Source organism: Ovis canadensis, chromosome 3 (genome assembly GCF_042477335.2).
Source record: "Ovis canadensis isolate MfBH-ARS-UI-01 breed Bighorn chromosome 3, ARS-UI_OviCan_v2, whole genome shotgun sequence".
Lineage (NCBI taxonomy): Eukaryota > Metazoa > Chordata > Mammalia > Artiodactyla > Bovidae > Ovis > Ovis canadensis.
This window is the reverse complement of record NC_091247.1, coordinates 33,424,424-33,445,164: the sequence shown is the minus strand read 5'-3', so window position 1 is coordinate 33,445,164 and position 20,741 is coordinate 33,424,424. Positions and strand designations below refer to the sequence as shown.

The 20,741-nt window shown below is 41.6% G+C and overlaps 1 long non-coding RNA gene across 1 annotated transcript; it reads right to left on the bottom strand.

Moving 5' to 3' along the window:
* Positions 1 to 11,767: 11,767 nt before the first annotated feature.
* Positions 11,768 to 18,130, bottom strand: LOC138436728 (uncharacterized). Its single transcript, XR_011255556.1, has 2 exons — positions 16,681 to 18,130; positions 11,768 to 15,742 (listed from the first exon to the last, which is right to left on the bottom strand). It is a non-coding gene; the product is annotated as an uncharacterized lncRNA (long non-coding RNA).
* Between the last annotated feature and the right edge of the window lie 2,611 nt (positions 18,131 to 20,741).

Genomic DNA, 20,741 nt, shown 5'->3' with positions numbered 1-20,741 from the left:
TTGGTCCTCTTTTATTTTCTATCCTAACTAAGGCTATCACCATTCACCTGGTTCCCCTCACCTGGAACTCTTCTTAGTCCTAATATCCAACTGGTCACCAAGTCCTGGCAGTTCTGCTTCTGGCCCTTCCTCCTCTCTGACTCTGCTGTTGCAGCCTGTCTTCAGTTCCTCCTCTGATCTTCTTTCCTCCCTTTGTATTTCATACCGAAGTCACTCTGGATTGGGGCTGAATCAGAGACCACACAAGTGTGAGACATCAAACAGAGCTACCTAACTGGTTGCTACCTGGTTGCCCACTCTCTAATTGTTGTAGAATGTTCCAGAACCTTTCTAGTGTTTTTTAATCATCGGCAGATCTCCAGGGACCTCAAAGTGCCCAAACATCTACATCTCTTCATTTGTTTAGGGGTCAAGAGTCATGTAGGAAGGAACTCAGTTCTTGCAGATCTGTCCCTGGGCTGAGACTGCTGGAAGGCAGCTGGCAGCACGGAGCGCAGGGAAGCACCTGGAGGGAGGAGGATACTCACAGAGAGGCCAGAAGGGGCAGTGGGTCTGGAAGTGAGAGCCAGGGGCCTGGATGATGTGTGAGGCTGTGCCTGAGTTTCACCCTCTGGGAGAGTCTGTGTAGGGGACAGAGAGGTCTGCGGGGAGGAGGCAAGAGCTGGTTCACTGGGGTCCCAGCTGCTCTGCTATGGGTTCCCCCTCTGACAGGGTGGGTGGTGACAAGTAGGAAGGAGGACATACTAGAGGTCAGGGATTTGGAGGAGGAGGCCGGGAAGGGGGGCTGGCCCTGGCAGAGGCTCACTGTTGGCCCAGAGGCCAGGCCGTGGCAGAGGCTGGCCAAGCTGCCTGTGAGTGGGCAGAGTGGTCAGTCAGTGGAGTAGAAAAATGGTGAAAGTGGACAGCAGCAGCTTGGGTTATGTGTAAAACAACTCTACTCCACCCCATCTAAAAGGACTGATGAACTTCTCTGAGCCCATGAACTCCGAAAGGGCAGAGAACATCTGGCTAAGCACCTCTGAGAAGTCTAGGAAATGGTGTATCCAATTTTTCTTTCAGAAAATTTTATTTTTTAAGATTTTTTTGATGGGCACCATTTTTAAGTCCTTTATTGAATTTGTTACAATAGTGCCTCTGTTTTAGGTTTTGGTTTTTTGGTTGTACAGCATATAGAATCTTAGTTCCCCCCACCAGGGATCAAAATTGCACCCTCTGCATTGGAAGGCGACGTCTTAACCCCCAGGAAAATCCCCAGAAAATTTTAACTGTAAACTAGAGATAATAGTATTATGAATCCCCCTGTACTCCTCTCCCAGCTTCAACATTTACCAGTCCATGGCTGATCTTATTTATTTTTCCTCCTTACAGAATTTTTTAAAAATAGCTTTACTGAGACATAATTCACATACTATACAATTCATCTATTTAAAGTGAACAATCTCAATGTTTTCAGTATAGTCACCATACTGTGCCACCATCACCATGATCTAATTTTCAAACAAATCATCCTTCCCTAAAAGACATTGCTGACCATTAGCAGTCTGTCCCTTTCCCCAGCCCTCCCCCGTCTGTAAACAATTGCCAGTCGACTTCCTGGCTCTATAAATTTGTTGTTTCTCTACATTTTCATACAAATGGAATAATAAAATGTGTGGTCTAATATGACTGGCTTCTTTCACTTAGCATTAAGTTTCAAGTTTCCCCCACGTTGCAGCATGGTTCAGTACTTCATTACTTTTATTGCTGAATAATATTCCAGTGTGTGGATAACCACATTTTATTTATTCATTGATAAGTTGATGGATATTTGGGTTGTTTCCACTTTTTTGGCATCATGAATAACACCACTATGAACATTTGTGTACACGTTTCTGTGTGGACATATGTGTTCACTTTTCTACCTTGTGGTGGAATTGCTGAGTTGTATGACGTCTTGGGTGTTCATTGGAAGGACTGATGCTGAAGCTGAAACTCCAGTACTTTGGCCACCTCATGCAAAGAGTTCTCATTGGAAAAGACCCTGATGCTGGGAGGGATTGGGGGCAGGAGGAGAAGGGGACGACAGAGGATGAGATGGCTGGATGGCATCACTGGGTCAATGGACATGAGTTTGAGTGAACTCTGGGAGCTGGTGATGGACAGGGAGGCCTGGCGTGCTGCGATTCATGGGGTCACAAAGAGTCGGACACAACTGAGCGACTGAACTGAACTGAACTGAACTGAACTAGTGGATTTGAAGTGGTATTTCATTGTGGTTTTGATTTATTAATATATTTTCCTTAATGACTAATAGTGCTGGGTATTTTTCCATGTGCTTATTGGATATTTGTATATTTTCTTTGGAGAAATGAAGATTCAAATTCTTTGCCTATATTTGAATGTCTTTTTATTGAGTTGCAAACATTCTTTATACGTTCTAGATATAAGTCCTTTATCACAGATATGATTTGCAAATCTTTTCTCCCATTTGGTGGGTTGTCTTTTCACCTGATAGTTTTTGGCAGCACAGAAGTTTTTGCTTTTGATGGAGTCCAGTTTATCCATTTTGTTCTTTTGTTGCTTGTGCTTTTGGCATCGTATCTAAGAAAACATTGTCTAACTTAAGGCTACAGAGATTTACTCCATGTTTTCTTCTACAAATTTTATAGTTTTAGCTCTTACATTTAGGTCTTAGGTTCGTGATCTATTTTGAATAAACTCTTGTGTGTGGTATGAGGTAGGAGTCCAGCTTCATTTTTTTTTTTTCAGCTTCATTCTTTTGCATATGGATATCCAGTTGTCCCCACCCGGGGTTCTATCCCTGGGTCGGGAAGATCCCCTGGAGAAGGAAATGGTAACCCACTCCAGTATTCTTGCCTGGAGAATCCCATGGACGGAGGAGCCTGGTGGGCTACAGTCCACGGGGTCGCAAAGAGTCGGACACGACTGAGTGACTTCACTTCACTTCTCCTATTTAATTGCCTTGGCACCCTTATCAAAGATCAGCTGAACATAAATATCAAACTTCATAGAAGTTTGAAAAGATCTTAGATATCTTATCACTTCATCTATATAAATATTTCAATATGTATCTCTAAAGATAGGAACTTTTTTCATAAAATTTCACTGCAACAAATAAACTAACAATGTTTACTAATAAACTAACAAAATTTAACTGCAAGTAGTAAAAATATCTTCCGAGTATCATAAAATACTTAGTTGGTGTTTGTATTTTCACAACTGTCTGGTTGGAGAATTTATTTACAATTTATTTAAATCAAGTTCCCAATAAGATCTATGCATATTTTTCTTGCAATTTATTTATGGGAGAAATAGGACTATTTGTCCTGTGGTTTTCTTATAGTCTAGATTTTGTTGATTCAGTCCCATAGGATAGTTTTATATGTTGCTCTATCTTCTAATTTTCTCTAAATTGGTAGTAGATTGTCGGTAGTAAGTCAAATACAGATTATTTGAGTTTTGCTTTTTTGGCATAACTATGAGATAGTGGTCCTTCCATCAGGAAACACACAATGTCAAGTTGTCTATATTTCATATCAGCAGCCATTGCTGATCCTTTGTTAAGTGTTACCTTCCCTTTAAAACACCTAATTTCCAAAGATAGAACTGACTCATCTTTTCTCAGTGTGCACACCACACCACTGCCATAGAATGTATTGTGTTGTATTATTAAACACATTGCCCCCATTTAATCTATTCCTATGTGATTCTCCACATGGACTAATAATAATGTGACTTAAATGGCAATCCACTCCAGTACTATTGCCTGGAAAATCCCATGGAAAGAGGATAGGCTACAGTCCATGGGGTCGCAAAGAGTCGGACACGACTGAGCGACTTTCCTTCCTTCCTTCCTTCCTTCCTTCCTTCCTTCCAACGGGCATCAACAGATAAGGCAAAATGGTCCTTAAACAGAGGATGACATTTGAAGTCCAGTGGCTATGCAAGTAACTTAATCTCATTCCAGTGGTGAGAGCCAATTGTCAAAATTACAGAAATTTCACAAGTGGGTTATTAAACATAGCTATCATCAAAAATTAAATTATAAAAAGTTACAAATAAACAACTTAATTAGACAACCATAGTAAAAAGTCAAAGTGTTAGTCAAGTCTGGCTCATTGCAACCACATGAACTGTAGCCCACCAGGTTCCTCTGTCCATTGAATTCTCTAGGCAAGAATACTAGAGTGGGTAGCCATTCACTTCTCCAGGGGATATTCCCAACCCAGAGAAAGAACCCTGGTCTCCTGCATTGCAGGCAGATTGCTTTACCATCTGAGCCACCAGGGAAAGTGAAAGCGAAGTTGCTCAGTTGTGTCCGACTCTTTGCGACCCCGTGGACTATAGCCCAACAGGCTCCCCCATCCATGGGATTCTCCAGGGAAGAATACTGGAGTGGGTTGCCATTTCCTTCTCCAGGGGATCTTCCTGACCCAGGGATCGAACCCAGGTGCCCCGCATTGCAGGCAGATGCTTTAACCTGTGAGCCACCAGGGAAGCCCTAGATAACCATAATAAATACTTAAACTCATTACTTCATTATTTTATTACATTTTACTATTTTCTATTCTGCTACAGTTATTTTTGTCTATTGTTTCTGTACAGTGGAAAAACTATATAAGGGTGTGCCACTATTCATCTCTTCCCAACTCTGTGCTCAGTGATGCCTTGCTGATAGCTTGAAATCGGCCATAGTGGGAATATTTATACCACGGAAGTTGGAAAATGCTACGAATCAGGACTTTTTTCTTAGAGAGTGGTTATAAAACATTTACCAGTACACCATTGTCTCTCATTGTTAAATGGGGATAAAAATAGTACCACTTCATGTAGGATGTACATAAAGCACTTGGCATGGTTTCAGATACACACTTTAATAAGTGGTAGTCATAAATTTTGTTACTTGTATCTCATCTCATCTCTGAACTGTGGCTGAGGGCAGCTGTGCTTTCATTAGGCATTTCTAAGGCAAATGTACCATGGAGAACTACACATCCATTAGAAATCATGCTGTGAAAGTTAATAGACAGAACCCTCATTTAAAATGGAGCTGGGAGGCCAGAGGGGTAAACTCTCACGTCCTACCACTCCACTGTCAACTGCAGATCCAAGAGAAAGACACTGTACCTTTGCATCTCCAATATAGGAAGAAGATTACTACCTCACTACCTGGCAAAAGGAAGGAGGAATTTCTCCCTGCCAGGCAATAGCTTAGTCAATGAGAGATTGTCACAACTCAGCCAATGAAAAGTCATTATACTTTGAATTCCCAGTTTCGTCCAATGGATTCTGTTTAAAATAGCTCCTCCCAACTCCCCCTTCTCCTCTATAGAAGAGTTTTCTCTCCTTTTTTCTCCAGACTTGCCTGTGGTTCTACAGACTGCCTAGCCCAAATTGTCGATTCTTCTTTTTTAGAAAACTAATTAAGCTAGGTGTTGTGTTGGCCGCACTGGGTCTTCTTTGCTGCCCACGGGCTTTCTCTGGCTCTGCGTGGGCTTCTCGCTGCAGTGGCTTCGCTTGTTGTAGACCACGGGCCCTAGGGCACAGGCTCAGCAGTTGTGGTGTATGGGCTTCGTTGCCCCGTGGCACGTGGAATCTTTGCAGACCAGGGATCAAACCCATGTCCCCTGCACTGGCAAGCAGATTCTTAACCACTGGACCACCAGGGAAGTCCCCCAAATTGTAATTCTTGCCGATTCCTGAATAAACCCATCTTGAAATGAAATAGATGAATTTAAGAAGGTTGAAGGTCAATATATAAGAATCAACTGCATACTCTATTCTGTTTTTAAATTCATCTGTTAGCAGGCTGTATAGACCAAAGAACAGACTGGAAGTCTTCTACTGATACTTGAAACATCATATGGATATGTCATCATGTGTTCTTATAAAGGGCTGGGACATTCCCAAGACCATTTTTTTAATAAGCTCTATTTGTTGACTTTCAGCACTTAGTCAAGGTACAACATTGTGTTTATTTTCTTAAGTTCTCTATAATTAAGAATTCATTGAAGATTTTCTTTTTTATTTCTGTGATGTGAATTATAAAATGTCTTAGAAACCTGTGAAGTAGGAAAGAACCACAATTTGGTTGGCTTTTGTAATTTACCTACTGTAGTTCATTAGGCAAGGAAACCTAGAAAGGAACTTATTCAAGGGGATTTTTACTGCATATTTATATTTTATCATAAAAGAAGAGAACATTATAGGGATAAAGAGAAATTGAAACCCAATCCTTATCTATATAGGTTGTTCCTGAAGTGCTCCTTCCTAAGAATAAATAACTCATGAAATACTTATTTCAGAAAGCTAGAATTTTAAATTTTGGTCAATAGTAAACACAGTAAATCAAGCTACACCTCTTATAATTTGGACTTTTAATTTTTTTAGTGGATACACTTAGTTTTCAAGTGAATAATGATGCATGTTTATACAAAACAAAACAGTTTGATTGCAAATAGTATTTTTTTTAAATTTTATTTATTTTCTTTTTGGCTGTTCTGGGTCTTTGCTGCTGTGCAGCCTTTCTCTAGTTGCAGTGAGCAGGAGCTGCTCTTCACTGCAATGTTCAGGCTTCTCATTGCAGTGGCTTCGCTTGCTCCTGTGCATGGGCTATAGAGTGCGCGGGCTTAGTTGCTCACTCTACTGTGGAGAGTACTGAGTGAATAGTTGAACACTACTGCTTCAGTGGTTGAAGCACTTGGGCTCAGTAGTTGTGGGACACAGGCTTAACTGCTCCATGAATGTGCCATCTTCCCAGATCAGGGATCGAACTGGTGTCTCCTGCATTGGCAGACAGATTCTTTACCACTGAGTCACCAAGAAAGCCCTATAAATGGTATTTTAAATAGCATTTTAAGCTTAAGAAAAAAGTTAGAAATAACGTTTCATTATTTTCAATATTCCATATTTTTAAAAGATTTTTTTAATGTGGACCATTTTTTAAGTCTTTATTGAATTGTCTACAACATTGCTTCTGTTTTTTGATTTCTTGGCTGAGAGGCTTGTGAGATAGTCATTTCTTGACCAGGGATCAAACCCACACCCCCTGTATTGGAAGCTCAAGTCTTAACCACTGGACCTCCAGGAAAGTCCCATCATTCCATATTTTAAATTTTGTTAATTTCTTCTAATTAAGCTTTACAGTCACGAAGATGTTTTTAAACTGAAGTTTCATTAGCCTTTTCATTTCTTGCTTTTAAATGGTGATGTTTATGTTCACAACATGAAAAGCTTCAGAATCCTTTAAAAATTACTTTATTCAATAGAGAGATTTTGTGCTACTTGTCTTTCATACCATTCAGAACCACACTACCCTGAATAAACATTTCAGATGGCCTTGGTATCATCTGGGCCCAAGCGACAGCAAATAATGAAGCAAAACTGTAGAAACTGTCCAACCTCTTTTGTGTGAATCAAGTCAACGAATTAGCTGAGGCTCCGACAGCTTTGCCTTTGTCTGCTGAGACGGATTGTCCAATAACTCCACTGAAATTGCAGTCCCAGCAATAAGACACATAGATCAGTGAAAGAGAATAGAAAGCCCAGAAATAGACACAGGCAAATATGGTCAGCTGATATTTGACAAATGAGCAAAGGCAATTACATGGCAAAAGAAAGAACTGTCTTTTCAACAAAGAACAACAGGACATCCACATGCAAGAGAAGGAGAGAACGTAGACCCAGACCTTACACCCTTCACAAAAACTAACTCAAAATAGCCTCATAGACCTAAATGTAAAACACACAACTAAAGAACTTGTAGAAGAGGAGAGCCAATAGAGCCTGGCAGAGCAGTAGAGCCTGGACAATATTTACGGTTCTGAAAGACCTGAGTTTCCTTCTCCAGACTTAAGATCTGACATTTTGAAGAAGGCAACACAACATGGTCGATATTTTATAATCAGGCAGGTTATCCTATCACGAACTACAAATTTACCCTTACCACCTGCTTTGCTGGCATTTTCGCCAGTTTCCTCACCACCAACTGGGCAGCAGGGACAGAAGACAGCGACTGAGAGCCCTGGGCTTATGGTCAAGCCAAGAAGTTTCCAGAACTTGTGGGAGAGCTCCCACCCAGGTACTCACATTGTGAATGAAAAGCTGGTAGCAGTGCCTTCTCGGTAAGCTGAATTTTTGATCACGTATGTGAGAGTTTATTTCTGGGCTCTCTACTCTGTTCCATTAAGTCTATACATCTATCTTTCTGCTAAGACCATATTGTTTTATGGTTTTGTTTTTGTTTTTTTATTGAGGTATAATTGACACGTAACACTATTAATTTCAGGTATATAACATGATGATTCAATATTCGTACACATTATGTGATCACCACAATAAGTCTAGTTAACATCCATCACCATACATAGTTATGGGTATTTTTTTCTTGTGATGAAGACTTTAAAGGTCTAGTCTCTTCAGTTCAGTTCAGTTCAGTTTAGTCACTCAGTCGTGTCCGACTCTTTGCAACCCCATGAATCGAAGCACACCAGGCCTCCCTGTCCATCACCAACTCCCGGAGTTCACCCAAACTCATGTCCATCAAGTCGGTGATGCCATCCAGCCATCTCATCCTCTGTCATCCCCTTCTCCTCCTGCCCCCAATCCCTCCCAGCATCAGAGTCTTTTCCAATGAGTCAACTCTTCTCATGAGGTGGCCAAAGTACTGGAGTTTCAGCTTTAGCATCATTCCTTCCAAAGAACACCCAGGACTGATCTCCTTCAGAATGGACTGGTTGGATCTCCTTGCAGTCCAAGGGACTCTCAGGAGTCTTCTCCAACACCACAGTTCAAAAGCATCAATTCTTCAGCACTCACCTTTCTTCACAGTCCAACTCTCACATCCATACATGACCATAGGAAAAACCATAGCCTTGACTAGATGGACCTTAGTTGGCAAAGTAATGTCTCTGCTTTTTAATATGCTGTCTAGGTTGGTCATAACTTACCTTCCAAGGAGTAAGCGTTTTTTAATTTCATGGCTGCAATCACCATCTGCAGTGATTTTGGAGCCCAAAAAAATAAAGTCTGACACTGTTTCCACTGTTTCCCCATCTATTTCCCATGAAGTGATGGGACCAGATGCCATGATCTTCGTTTTCTGAATGTTGAGCTTTAAGCCAACTTTTTCACTCTCCTCTTTCACTTTCATCAAGAGGCTTTTTAGTTCCTCTTCACTTTCTGCCATAAGGGTGGGATCATCTGCATATCTAAGGTTATTGATATTTCTCCTGGCAATCTTGATTCCAGCTTGTGCCTCTTCCAGCCCAGCATTTCTCATGATGTACTCTGCATAGAAGTTAAATAGGCAGGGTGACAATATACAGCCTTGACGTACTCCTTTTCCTGTCTGTTGTTCCATGTCCAGTTCTAACTGTTGCTTCCTGACCTGCATACAGGTTTCCCAAGAGGCAGGTCAGGTGGTCTGGTATTCCCATCTCTTTCAGAATTTTCCACAGTTTATTGTGATCCACACAGTCAAAGGCTTTGGCATAGTCAATCAAGCAGAAATAGATGTTTTTCTGGAACTCTCTTGCTTTTTCCATGATCCAGTGGATGTTGGCAATTTGCCTCTGGTTCCTCTGCCTTTTCTAAAACCAGCTTTAACATCAGGAAGTTCATGGTTCACGTATTGCTGAAGCCTGGCTTGGAGAATTTTGAGCATTACTTTACTAGCATTTGAGATGAGTGCAGTTGTGCGGTAGTTTGAGCGTTCTTTGGCATTGCCTTTCTTTGGGATTGGAATGAAAACTGACCTTTTCCAGTCCTGTGGCCACTGCTGAGTTTTCCAAATTTGCTGGCATATTGAGTGCAGCACTTTCACAGCATCACCTTCCAGGATTTGAAATAGCTCAACTGGAATTCCATTACCTCCACTAGCTTTGTTCCTAGTGATGCTTCCTAAGGCCCACTTGACTTCACATTCCCGGATGTCTGGCTCTAGGTGAGTGATCACACTATTGTGATTATCTTGGTCATGAAGATCTTTTTTGTACAGTTCTTCTGTGTATTCTTGCCACCTCTTCTTAACATCTTCTGCTTCTGTTAGGTCCATATTGTTTCTGTCCTTTATTCAGCCCATCTTTGCATGAAATGTTCCCTTGGTATCTCTAATTTCTCTAGTCTTTCCCATTCTGTTGTTTTCCTCTATTTCTTTGCATTAATCACTGAGGAAGGCTTTCTTATCTCTCCTTGCTATTCTTTGGAACTCTGCATTCAGATACTTTTATCTTTCCTTTTCTCCTTGGCTTTTCGCTTCTCTTCTTTTCACAGCTGTTTGTAAGGCCGCCCCAGACAGCCATTTTACTTTTTTGCATTTCTTTTCCATGGGGATGGTCTTGATCCCTGTCTCCTGTACAATGTCACGAACCTCCCTCCATAGTTTATCAGGCACTCTATCAGATCTAGTCCTTTAAATCTCTTTCTCACTTCCACTGTATAATCACAAGGAATTTGATTTAGGTCATACCTGAATGGTCTAGTGGTTTTCCCTACTTTCTTCAATTTAAGTCTGAATTTGGCAATAAGGAGTCTCTTAGCAACTTTCAAATGTATAATACAGTATTATTAACTATAGTCACTATGCTGTACGTCAACAAAAGTGAAGATTCAACCTACCAAATGGGAAAAAACCTTGGCAAATCACAAGGGTTACCATCCAAAATATACAAAGAACTCATGTAACTCAATAGCAAAAAACCCCAAATAACCCAATTTAAAAATTGGCAGACAATCTGAATATACATTTTTCTAAAGAACACATATCAGTGGCCAATGGGTACATGAAAAAGTGTTCAACATCACTAATCATTAGAGAAATACAAATAAAAATCACAGTGAGATATCACCTCACCCTTATTAGAATTACTGTTATTGAAAAGAAAAAATAACAAATGTTAACAGGGTAAGGAGAAAAGAGAAGCCCCAAGCAGTGTTGGGGCAAATATGAATTGGTGTAGCCACTCTGGAAAACAGTATGAAGTTTCCTCAAAATATTTTAACTAGAACTATCAAATGATCTGGCAATTCCACCATGAGTATTTATCTGAAAGAAACAATAACACTAACTGGAAAGGGTATCTACACCCCCGTGTTCCTTACAATATTATTTACAACAGCCGAGACATGGAAATAACCCCAATGTCCATCAGGGGACAAAGAGAATGATAGACATAAACACACATACGATACGATGGAGTATTACTCAACCATAAAAAGAGAAAATCCTGCAGTTCTCAACAACATGAAAGGCATTATGCTGAGTGAGAAATACTGTATGATCTCACTTAATAGTGGAATCTAAGACAAATGAAAAAGGAGCTCACAGATACAGAGAACAGATTGGTGGTTACCAGAACCAGAGGGTTGGGAGGAAGAGTGAAAGGAGTGAGGGTGGCCAAAAGCTGCAGACGTCTAGTTATAAAATAAGTCCAGGAGTGTAATGTACATGATCATGGCAGTGGTTAATAATACTGTATTGTATATTTAACAGTTGCTAAGACAGTAGATCCTAAAAGTTCTCCTCACAAGGAAAAAAAAGTCTTGCAGCTAAGTCTGGTACAGGATGTTAACTAGATTTATCGTAGCAATAGTTCTGCAGTATATACATCGAATCATTATGTTGTACACTTAATATTATGTTATATATCAGTTATACCTTAATTTAAAAAACAGAATACATTGTTTAATTTCCATATATTTGTAAAATTTCCAGTTCCCCTTCTATTACTTATTTCTAGTTTCATTCCATTGTGGTCAGAGAAGATGCTTTTATTATTTCAATCTTTCAAAATTTATTGAGACTTGTTTCATATAATGCTAGTATATAAATGACCAGAGTCTATTCTGTTTGCTACTTAGGTGAGCACTTTTCATTACAATATTATGGGAATTCAAATTTTAATAAAGACATTTAATTAGTTCTAAAAAAAGCAATTGTTAACTCTAATCAGTTGTATATAATATACCTCTATGTGGTACAAGGTCAAGTCCCATATTCAGTGGTAATATTATAGTATATACACATTTCATATTATTTTCTAAAGTACTGCTCTATTTTTACAACAGATATCAAGGAGCAAAAGTGCCCTCCATTAGGACATGGACTTCCAAGGAAGGTAAGCACCCAGACATGGGAATCAGACCCACCTGGATAGGGCCTGAGTTTTTCTCTCTGCTAGTATGATTCTGACAAGTTGCATAATTTGCTGAGTTTGTATTGGGTTGGTCAAAATTTTGTATTGAGTTAATTCCTAGGTTAGGAAGATCCCCTAGAGAAGGAGGTGGCAACCCACTCCAGTATCCTTCCCTGGGGAATTCCATGGAGAGAGGAGCCTGGTGGGCTACAGTCCATGGGGTCACAAAGAGTTAGACACGACTGAGTGACTAACACTTTCACTGGGTCTTCTGGCTGCAATGTAGGAGACCCCAGTTCAATCCCTGGGTTGGGAAGATCCCCTGGAGAAGGAAATAGCAACCCACTCCAGTATTCTCGCCTGGAGAATTCCATGGACAGAGGAGTGTGGTGGGCTACAGTCCATGGGGTCACAAAGAGCCAGGCACACCTGAGTGACTAGCATTTTAACTTAGGCGTAAGATGTGATGGTATGGAAAAACCTGAATGAACTTTTTGGTCAACTCGATATTCACTTGGTCAGAATTAACTGAAATCAGATTATAAAAAGTGGGTGGCATAGCAGGGAATTACGGTGCACTGTGTCCAGCCCTTTCCCTTTGAGGGCTCAAGCTAGCATCTTCGGGGACCCTAGGAATCCCTCCAGGATCCCGAGAAAATGCCACAAGAATGTCTGCTTTGCAGTCTCCTTTCTCACTGAGAACTTCCCAGCAGGAAGTAGGGGCACGAGAGATCAGGTTCATTCATTCAGCAAATACTTACTGAGTGTCTTCCACGTGCCAAGTCCACAAGGTACAGTAAGCTCCCTACATATGAACCTTCAAGCCGCGAACTTTCAAAGATGTGGACATGCCTCCACATGTCCAACATTGTAAGTTAGTTCACCTGTCTGGCATACGTTGTCACATGCGTGCATCCTCTACAAGTGGTTGAGCTTCTGTGTACTGTACAGTACCGTATAGAACACAGTAGTGCAGTATCTTTATTTCAAAGCCAGGATGTCCAGAAGCAAGCATAAAGGCAGGGGTGAGGTAGCTGGTACTATTGTACTTTTCAAGGCACTGTACTGTAAGATTACAAAGACTTTCTTCATTTTTTTGTCTTTGTCTTTTACATATTATTTGTGTGAAAACCTGTAACAGTATTATAAACCTGTAACAGTAGAGTACGCTAAAACTGATTGTATTAGTTGGGTACCCTTATTAACCTTGTTGGACTCATGAACAAATTGGACTTACATGCACTTGGAACGGAACTCATTCGTGTGTGGGGGACTTACGTACTGCAGACACAGCAGGATGATGAGTAAGATGAGTCCCTGCCTATGTGGAGCTTCTAGCCCAGTGGGGAGACAGGCTATAAACTACTGAACAAGTAAATTCTAACATGTCATGCGCTGGGAAGAACTATGGAAGAAAACAGAAAGCAAGGAGAAAAGGGTAGGGAATCCAGGGCTGGGGTGGTTGTTCCTGTTCTGTGCAGAGTGGCCAGGGAAGGCATGAGTGATAAGGGGACATTCAGGCAGGGACCAGAAAGAAATGGTGTAAGCTGTTTTGACTTATGGAAGATGAGTTTCTCAAACAGAAGAAACAGCAAACACAAAGGTCCTGAGGCAGAGCATGGTCAGAATGGGAAGAGGGGCAATGGGGGAGATTTTAAGGATTTGCATTTTTATTCTGGTGAGATACAGAGCCTTTTTTGCAAAGAAACATGATGTTTTCAGAGGTCACCATCCATAGCATTGAGAAGAGCCCATGGGCAGGGGAGAAGCAGGGCTTCTTTCTGCTGGAGCTGACAGATGCTGGCCTTATTAAAACTGTGGTGATGGGGGAGGCAGGGGGGTTCTAGGTATATTTTCAAGGTTCAACCAGGGGAATTTGATGATGGATTGGGTTTGAGGTGTGAGAGAAGGAGAATTTGAGGATGGTTGTAGCAACTGGAGGTTACGACTTGATCGTTTTCTGAAATGAGGAAGGCCATGGAAGGGTTGGGCAGGGGAATCCAGAGTTTCCTTTAGGACAGTTACACCAGCGGGTGTTTGAACAGGCACTGGATGAGTCTGGAGTTGTGGAGCTGTTGGAGTCAAGACATCAGAGTGTCTAAAGCCTTGAACTTGGATGAAGTTCATTGGGGCATCCGTGTAGGTAAAGTAGAGAGAAGTGGTCCGAGAACTGAGTTCTGAGACACTCCAAGACTTAGAGGTGAAGATGAAGAGGACACAGCAAGTCTGAGGAGGACAAGGGAGGGAGGGAGGAAGTGGTGTCCTGGGAGCCAAGTCAAGATGTTTCAGGAAGGAGCGAGATGAGTGAATCAACATCTCAGGTTTGGTACTGCTGTGACCCCAGCAAGAACTATCCTGACAGGGGATGGGGATGCAGTGTTGACTTAACTGATTCAAGGAGAAGGAGCAGAGACCAAAAGAGACAGCCCTTCAGGGAGTTTTGCTATGAAAGGGAATAGAGAAATGGATGGGAGCTGGAGAGGGATGTGGAGACTGGAATCAAGGGAGGGCGCTTTGCTTTTGGGTAACCTTCCAGCATGTTTCAAGTTGTTCGCCCTACTCTGGTGTGAAACATGAAAAGAGATTTCCCCTCTTCTAGTTTTCCACTTCTCTAGATAGCATTTTCTTTCAGACTTCTCCAGTCAGTTTTATTCTTTAATTACTGTCACCAGTTTAAAAGGGGAAACTCAAGGGACTGTATCACCCCTGCCTTGTGCTTCTCACTGGATTTATCACAGTCTAGCAGTGGAGGTTTTAATACTGTCACAGCCCTGTACTTGGTTCTTCTAGTTCTCAAGGAAGTGGAGAGGCACCAGGATAAACTGGAAACACCCTGGATTGGGAGGAGGGCTACCCAGGCTCCCTGCAATCCCACTCGTTATTATCAGCTGTGTGATCATGAGCTGTCATGTTGCCTCTCTCGGTATGTGTAAATTAAAGCCCTGCAATATGATTTCTAAGTGATCTATTTGTCCCTTAGTTGCCCTTGCTTTGAGAATTTGACTGTGCATTTATTTAATATTGATTTGGCTGCACCAGGTCTTAGTTGAGGCACTCAAACTCCCAGTTGCAGCGTGTGGTTCCTAGTTCTCTGACCAGCAATCGAATCTGGGCCTCCTGCATTGGGTGCTTGGAATCTTAGCCGCTGGATCACCAGGGAAGTCCCAGGCTATGCATTTAATATTATCCTGCATTTCTAGGTGTCTGCTGTATTGCCTGGCTCAAAGCACATATGTGAAGCTTGATCAGTTCTCACGTATGCATTCATTCAGTCCGTCCTTTAGCATGATTTACTGGGCAGCTACTATGGTCCAGGAAGTCAGGCACTGGAGATCCAGCGGTAAACCAGGCAGATTTTATCCTGCTCTCAGAGCCTGCTCCCTAAGTGGTAGAACGGCTCTCCTCACTCTTCACATGGACCATCAGCTCTGTAGTGTCCATCACCTGCCAATGTTATTTCTCCCACTGTGTTTCTGGAAACCACATCCTCGGGGTTCACTTGAGATCTGTTGTTTCCTAGGCCAGTGGCACAGCCCCACAGGATCTCAGGTCTCCCTCTTTCCCCATGCACTTGTTCCTTTTGCTAGAGTATGTCCTCCAATAGACTCCTGAGAAGTCAAACAAGGGAAGGAAACATTTAGCTGTTTGCCTATTTGGATACATCACTTTACATTTGACAGGTAATTCAAATGAGTATAGAATTCTACATAGAATATCCTTTAACTCAGAGTTGTTTTCTAGGTCTCCATATTACTTGAGGAACATTTATATCCATTCAGGTTCTTGATTCTTTTATATGTGACCTATTTATTTTTTCTGGATTAAAAAAATTTTTTCTTTTATCCTTGGAGTTTCAAAATGTCATGGTGAGTGCAGATAATTTTTTGTTTTTTTGTGCTAGACCAATCTGGAGACTATAATCCCTCAATTCTGGGAAGTTCTCTTATATCCTTTCTCTGATAATCACTTCCCTTCCGTTTTCCTATTTTCTTTTTCTAGAGTTTCAGCTAATCAGATTTTGGCCTTTAGATTGGCCCTCTAAATTTCTTTATCATTTCCTCCTGTTTTCCATTTCTCACTCTTTTTTATGTGTATATTTTAATTTGGGGAGATTTCCTTGATTTATCTAATTCTTCTCCTGAATCTTTTATTTGATAGTTTTTATTTTAGAGAATCCTGTCTCATTTTCTTTTTTATGAATCCTCATCTTGTCGTTTTTGGATTCAATGTCACCTCTTATCTAAGAATATTAATTAAAGTGAGTTTAGCTTTTTCTTTGATATTCTGCTTTGCTTTCCCTTTATTTCCTTTTTTGGTTTTGTTGTTGTTTTATTCTCTCATTTATGTTAACGTGAAGAACTGAATATTCTGACTGAATGCAAATATGTTAGGTCTGAGTGTCAGGCATGTGGATTTTTATTGATTTGTCTAAACATTTCTGTGTTTGAATGATCTCATATATACTAGGTAGACTAGAAACTTTGCCTATGTCCATCTATCTTGATGACTGGAGACCTTCAACATAGAGTATCTGCAATGAGCCTACCTTTTCGTTGGCAAACCTCCAACAGACAGCATTTGTGAGTCTTTTCTCTTGGGCCAGGTTTCCAGAGAGGACACTCCTAATTTTCGGCCTGGCTGCCAAAATTCTGGGAGAGGGAAGGGATAAGGAAGGAAAGAATCTGAGAGGAGCTCATCGCTCAAAATGCAGATGTTCACGAAAGTCCTGGTATTTGACCCTATGACTCATCCCCACTTTTCTCCATACCCCGTGTCCTCAAGTCTGGAGGTTCTGTCACTGCATTTCTGCCCATATAAAGCCTCTAGGAAGGGTGGTAGCAACTCCTGGTTGAGCATGGACACCTCAGGATCCCATTATTTCATATACAGACTTTGTAATCATCCCCATTTTTAACCTATTGCCACGTTTATCTTCTCTGCAGTCTCCAGTACCTCTAAATTCTGCAACTTGCAGGATTCAGAAAAAAATCTGCTTTTTATTGACATCCAACACTTAGATTGTAATTTCTTCCCTAGAATAGTTAGCTGTTTTCTATCTCCCACCTAAAACACAGGTCAATTTTTGCATAAATTTTTAAGTTCTCACAGATCTCTTGCCTTTTTTTTCCCGGTCTTTGTAGAATTATACTTTGTAAACTCCTTTACTCCCATCTTTTTGGGGGTTGAGAGAGGGAATTTAATTTTGTGTGGCTGCGTTTCCCATAAATTCTTGAGAATGGATCTCCGACTGATGGGCTTGGGGGAAGTGTCTGGTGTCATAATGAAGAAATGCAGTTCCCAGGAAGGGTCACAAGGTGGCTCCAGCGACTCTGTATTTAATTTAGTTTCTTCACAGCTATAGACAGAAGGGAACCACAGACTCAGAGGATATTTAAACTGGACTGCATTTCTGAGGGCTTCCCAGCTCACTTCCTTTTACAGACAACAGAGATCCATGGGAGTTAACCAGCTTATCCTGTATCTGGAGGTAGTTGCAGGAATAGACTGGGCTTGAATTTTAAAGTTCTTTTAAAGTTATATTTGAAGTTGCCTTTAAATTGGAATACAGATGTGAATGCCTGAAAATGGGGGTGGGAACCGGAAGCCAGTGCAGCAGGAGAAAGATGCAGAAGGAAATCACTGCTTCACTGACCACACGTCCTGAGCTCCTGCCTCGTGGGCAGCCGTGTGCTAAGTACTGTGAAGACTCGAAGGAGAGGAAGGTCCCTGCCTACCAGAGCTTAAAGTCTGGGAAGGAGAGGAGCCAACAGGAAACAATTAACCACAACCCAGGAAGTCTGCAGTACATGTCCAGGGTAAATGTAACTCAAAAGTGCTACAGAAAGAAGTGGGCAGGCACTTCCCTGCTCCAGACTAGGGCATAGCCTTACTGGTGTGACTTGAGTTGGCCTTGGAAGAACAGCCCTTCTCAAACTGGTACGTGCATGAGTTACCACCCAGGGCTATTTCAAAGCAGATTCTAATTCAGTACAGCCAGTGTGTGAGGTGTGTGTTTATGCACACCTGGAACTGAGATTCTGCATTTTTAACAAGCTCCCAGGTGATTCCAAGGTGGCTGACCTTAAGACCACACTTTGTAAGGGTGTAGGCACCGGTTGGTTCATGAACTTGGCTGCACTTCACACAGGAAGTCAAACAAAAAAAACCGTATCAGTCAGTCTCACCCGAGAGATCTTGTGTTAATTGGCCTGGGGTAAAACTTTGGCACTGGTGTTTTTAAAAGCAGTCCCCCCATATTCTAATATGTAGTAAAGTCTGAATGGCACTGAAACAGGGCACTTATCCTTTTCATTCATCCAGCGCCCAAATCCCCCACCTCTGAGTTAGAGCCCACGCTTGTAGCTCAGTCGGTAGGTAAGGAATCTGCCTGCAGTTTGGGAGACCTGCCCGGGTTTGATTCCTGGGTAGGAAAGATCCGCTGGAGAAGGAAACAGCAACCCACTCCAGTATTCTTGCCTCAAGAATCCCATGGACAGAGGAGCCTGGCAGGCTACAGCCCACGAGGTCACAAGAGTTGGACACAACTGAGCGACTAAACCACACCCACTCTGGAAGCTGAAGACAACAGACACTCCCTTTCCCCCACTTGCCTGGAATTCTGGTTCCATCAACCAACCCAGGCTTTGCAGCAAAAGCTACAGAAACAAACAGGCTGAAATGAGCAAAGATTTTGCATTGGTGGCAGCTGTAGTTTTAGTGAGAATTCTTGGAGTATGATACTCAGCAGCAGGCACTGTAGCACCTTGATAGACCAATTCTGCTAAGCCTGATTGTGAGTGTTGGTCTTGGCTGCACAGCCTCTGACTGGTTCTAGTTCCTGCAGACTGTGTACCATTTTAAACACACACAGCACCCTTTATAGGTAAATACAAATTTTAAAACCCACGTTGACAATCATGCAGATATGTAATAAGGCGAACACCCTTGTGAACAACATTCATGACCAAGATTTGATTTTACTGTCCCCCAAACCCTGCTGTGTGCCCCCATGACTTTTCACTCCATGACTTAGCGACTAAACCAACCCACCCTAATACCCCTGCCTTTTAGTCATTTCCTTAATGTTCCTTATAGTATGTCTGTACTTCCCTAAACACATTATGGTTGCTTGTTCTTCCTTTCCATCTTCTGTTAATTTGCCATCTCTCTCTCCCTCTCAGTGAAACTTAATTGAAGAGACTGGATCAGTTGTCCTGTAAAATTTACTAGTCTGGATTTTGTTGATTGATGTAACAATATATTCCTGTCAGAGTTCCTATAAAATTGGTAGTCAGATCTAGGTAAGTTTGATCAGAATCAGACGGAGATTTGATTTTTGGGGCGGGGGCGGGGGGGGGGCGGGTGTGCAGGACATGGCCCCAGCATAGAAAGCATTGTGTTCTTGGTCAGAAGATACATAAATATCTGGGTTTCTCTTAACTTGCATTAGAGCCTTTTCCACTTTGTAGTTCAATGACATTTAATATTAGAAGTTCCTGAGTTCTGCGCTACAGATTTTCTTCCTTTGTAACTGTTATTCTCTCTTTAACTAAGTGCAGCAGGAACACACTACCTTTTTGTCTTGGTGCTGGAAGTTTAGGACTTCAGTGTCCCAGCAAAACACTTTCACTTGGAGCACTCATATCCCCTATGTGGCTCTTAATCTTAGGGAGTCATATTGATCTCCTATCAACCTAGGAGACTGGCATAAACTATACCCAGCTGCCTTTTCCTTCCTCCCCTATATTTTGACTTACTTCATTACTACCATTCACTGCTGCAGCCATTAATAAGTAACAGAAGTCCCCTTCAAAGTACATCTCCCCAGAAAGCTAATTAAGATATCTGTGAAAACCAACTGCATTATCATTTACTTCCAGCCAAGAGGTGGTGTGAAGTAGGAGGAAACAAAACGGACAAGCTGGTAATAAGGGGTGATACAGATTTTAAAGAAGAAAAGCAGTAAACTGAACTAAGCACTTTTCAAGGGCATTGTTCTTTGTGAGAGGTACCAAGGTCGGGCTAAATGGCTACATTAACTCGATAAGATTAAGGCTACACTGGCATTCTTTCTGCCGGCTCTAGCATGTATTTATTACCCCCATTATAATCAGTGTAACAACGAAAGCTTAGGACCTTATCCTGAGAAACTGATATGGTGAAGAAAGTAGGCTGGGCCGTAGCTTGGTTTCAAAATTCCATTCCAGCACCAAGTAGCTGTGCAACCTTAAGCAAATCACTTACCTGAAACAGTTTATTTTGTAAAGTGGGTACTACTTCACCAGGCTGTCGATGACAACCCAAAGAACCTAGAACAGTGCCACAAATACCTAGTCCATTTCCTAGTAGGCAAGAAATACTCCTTCACATAATCCCCCGTACATTAAGCCTGCCCTCTGCCATCATTTTAGTCGGATCTTAACTCAAATTTGAATTAAAATAGCAACCTTGTATCTGACCTCTAGAATCCTTGTTCCTCTGCTTCCAGCCCATCTAAGACTTGTTTTCCTCAAACACACTGCAGGGCTCACAGGGACTCCCCATCCCCTAACACACTGTCCAGCTGGATTTCTAGTTTCTCACACTAGCAAAGCGTGTTTCTAATTT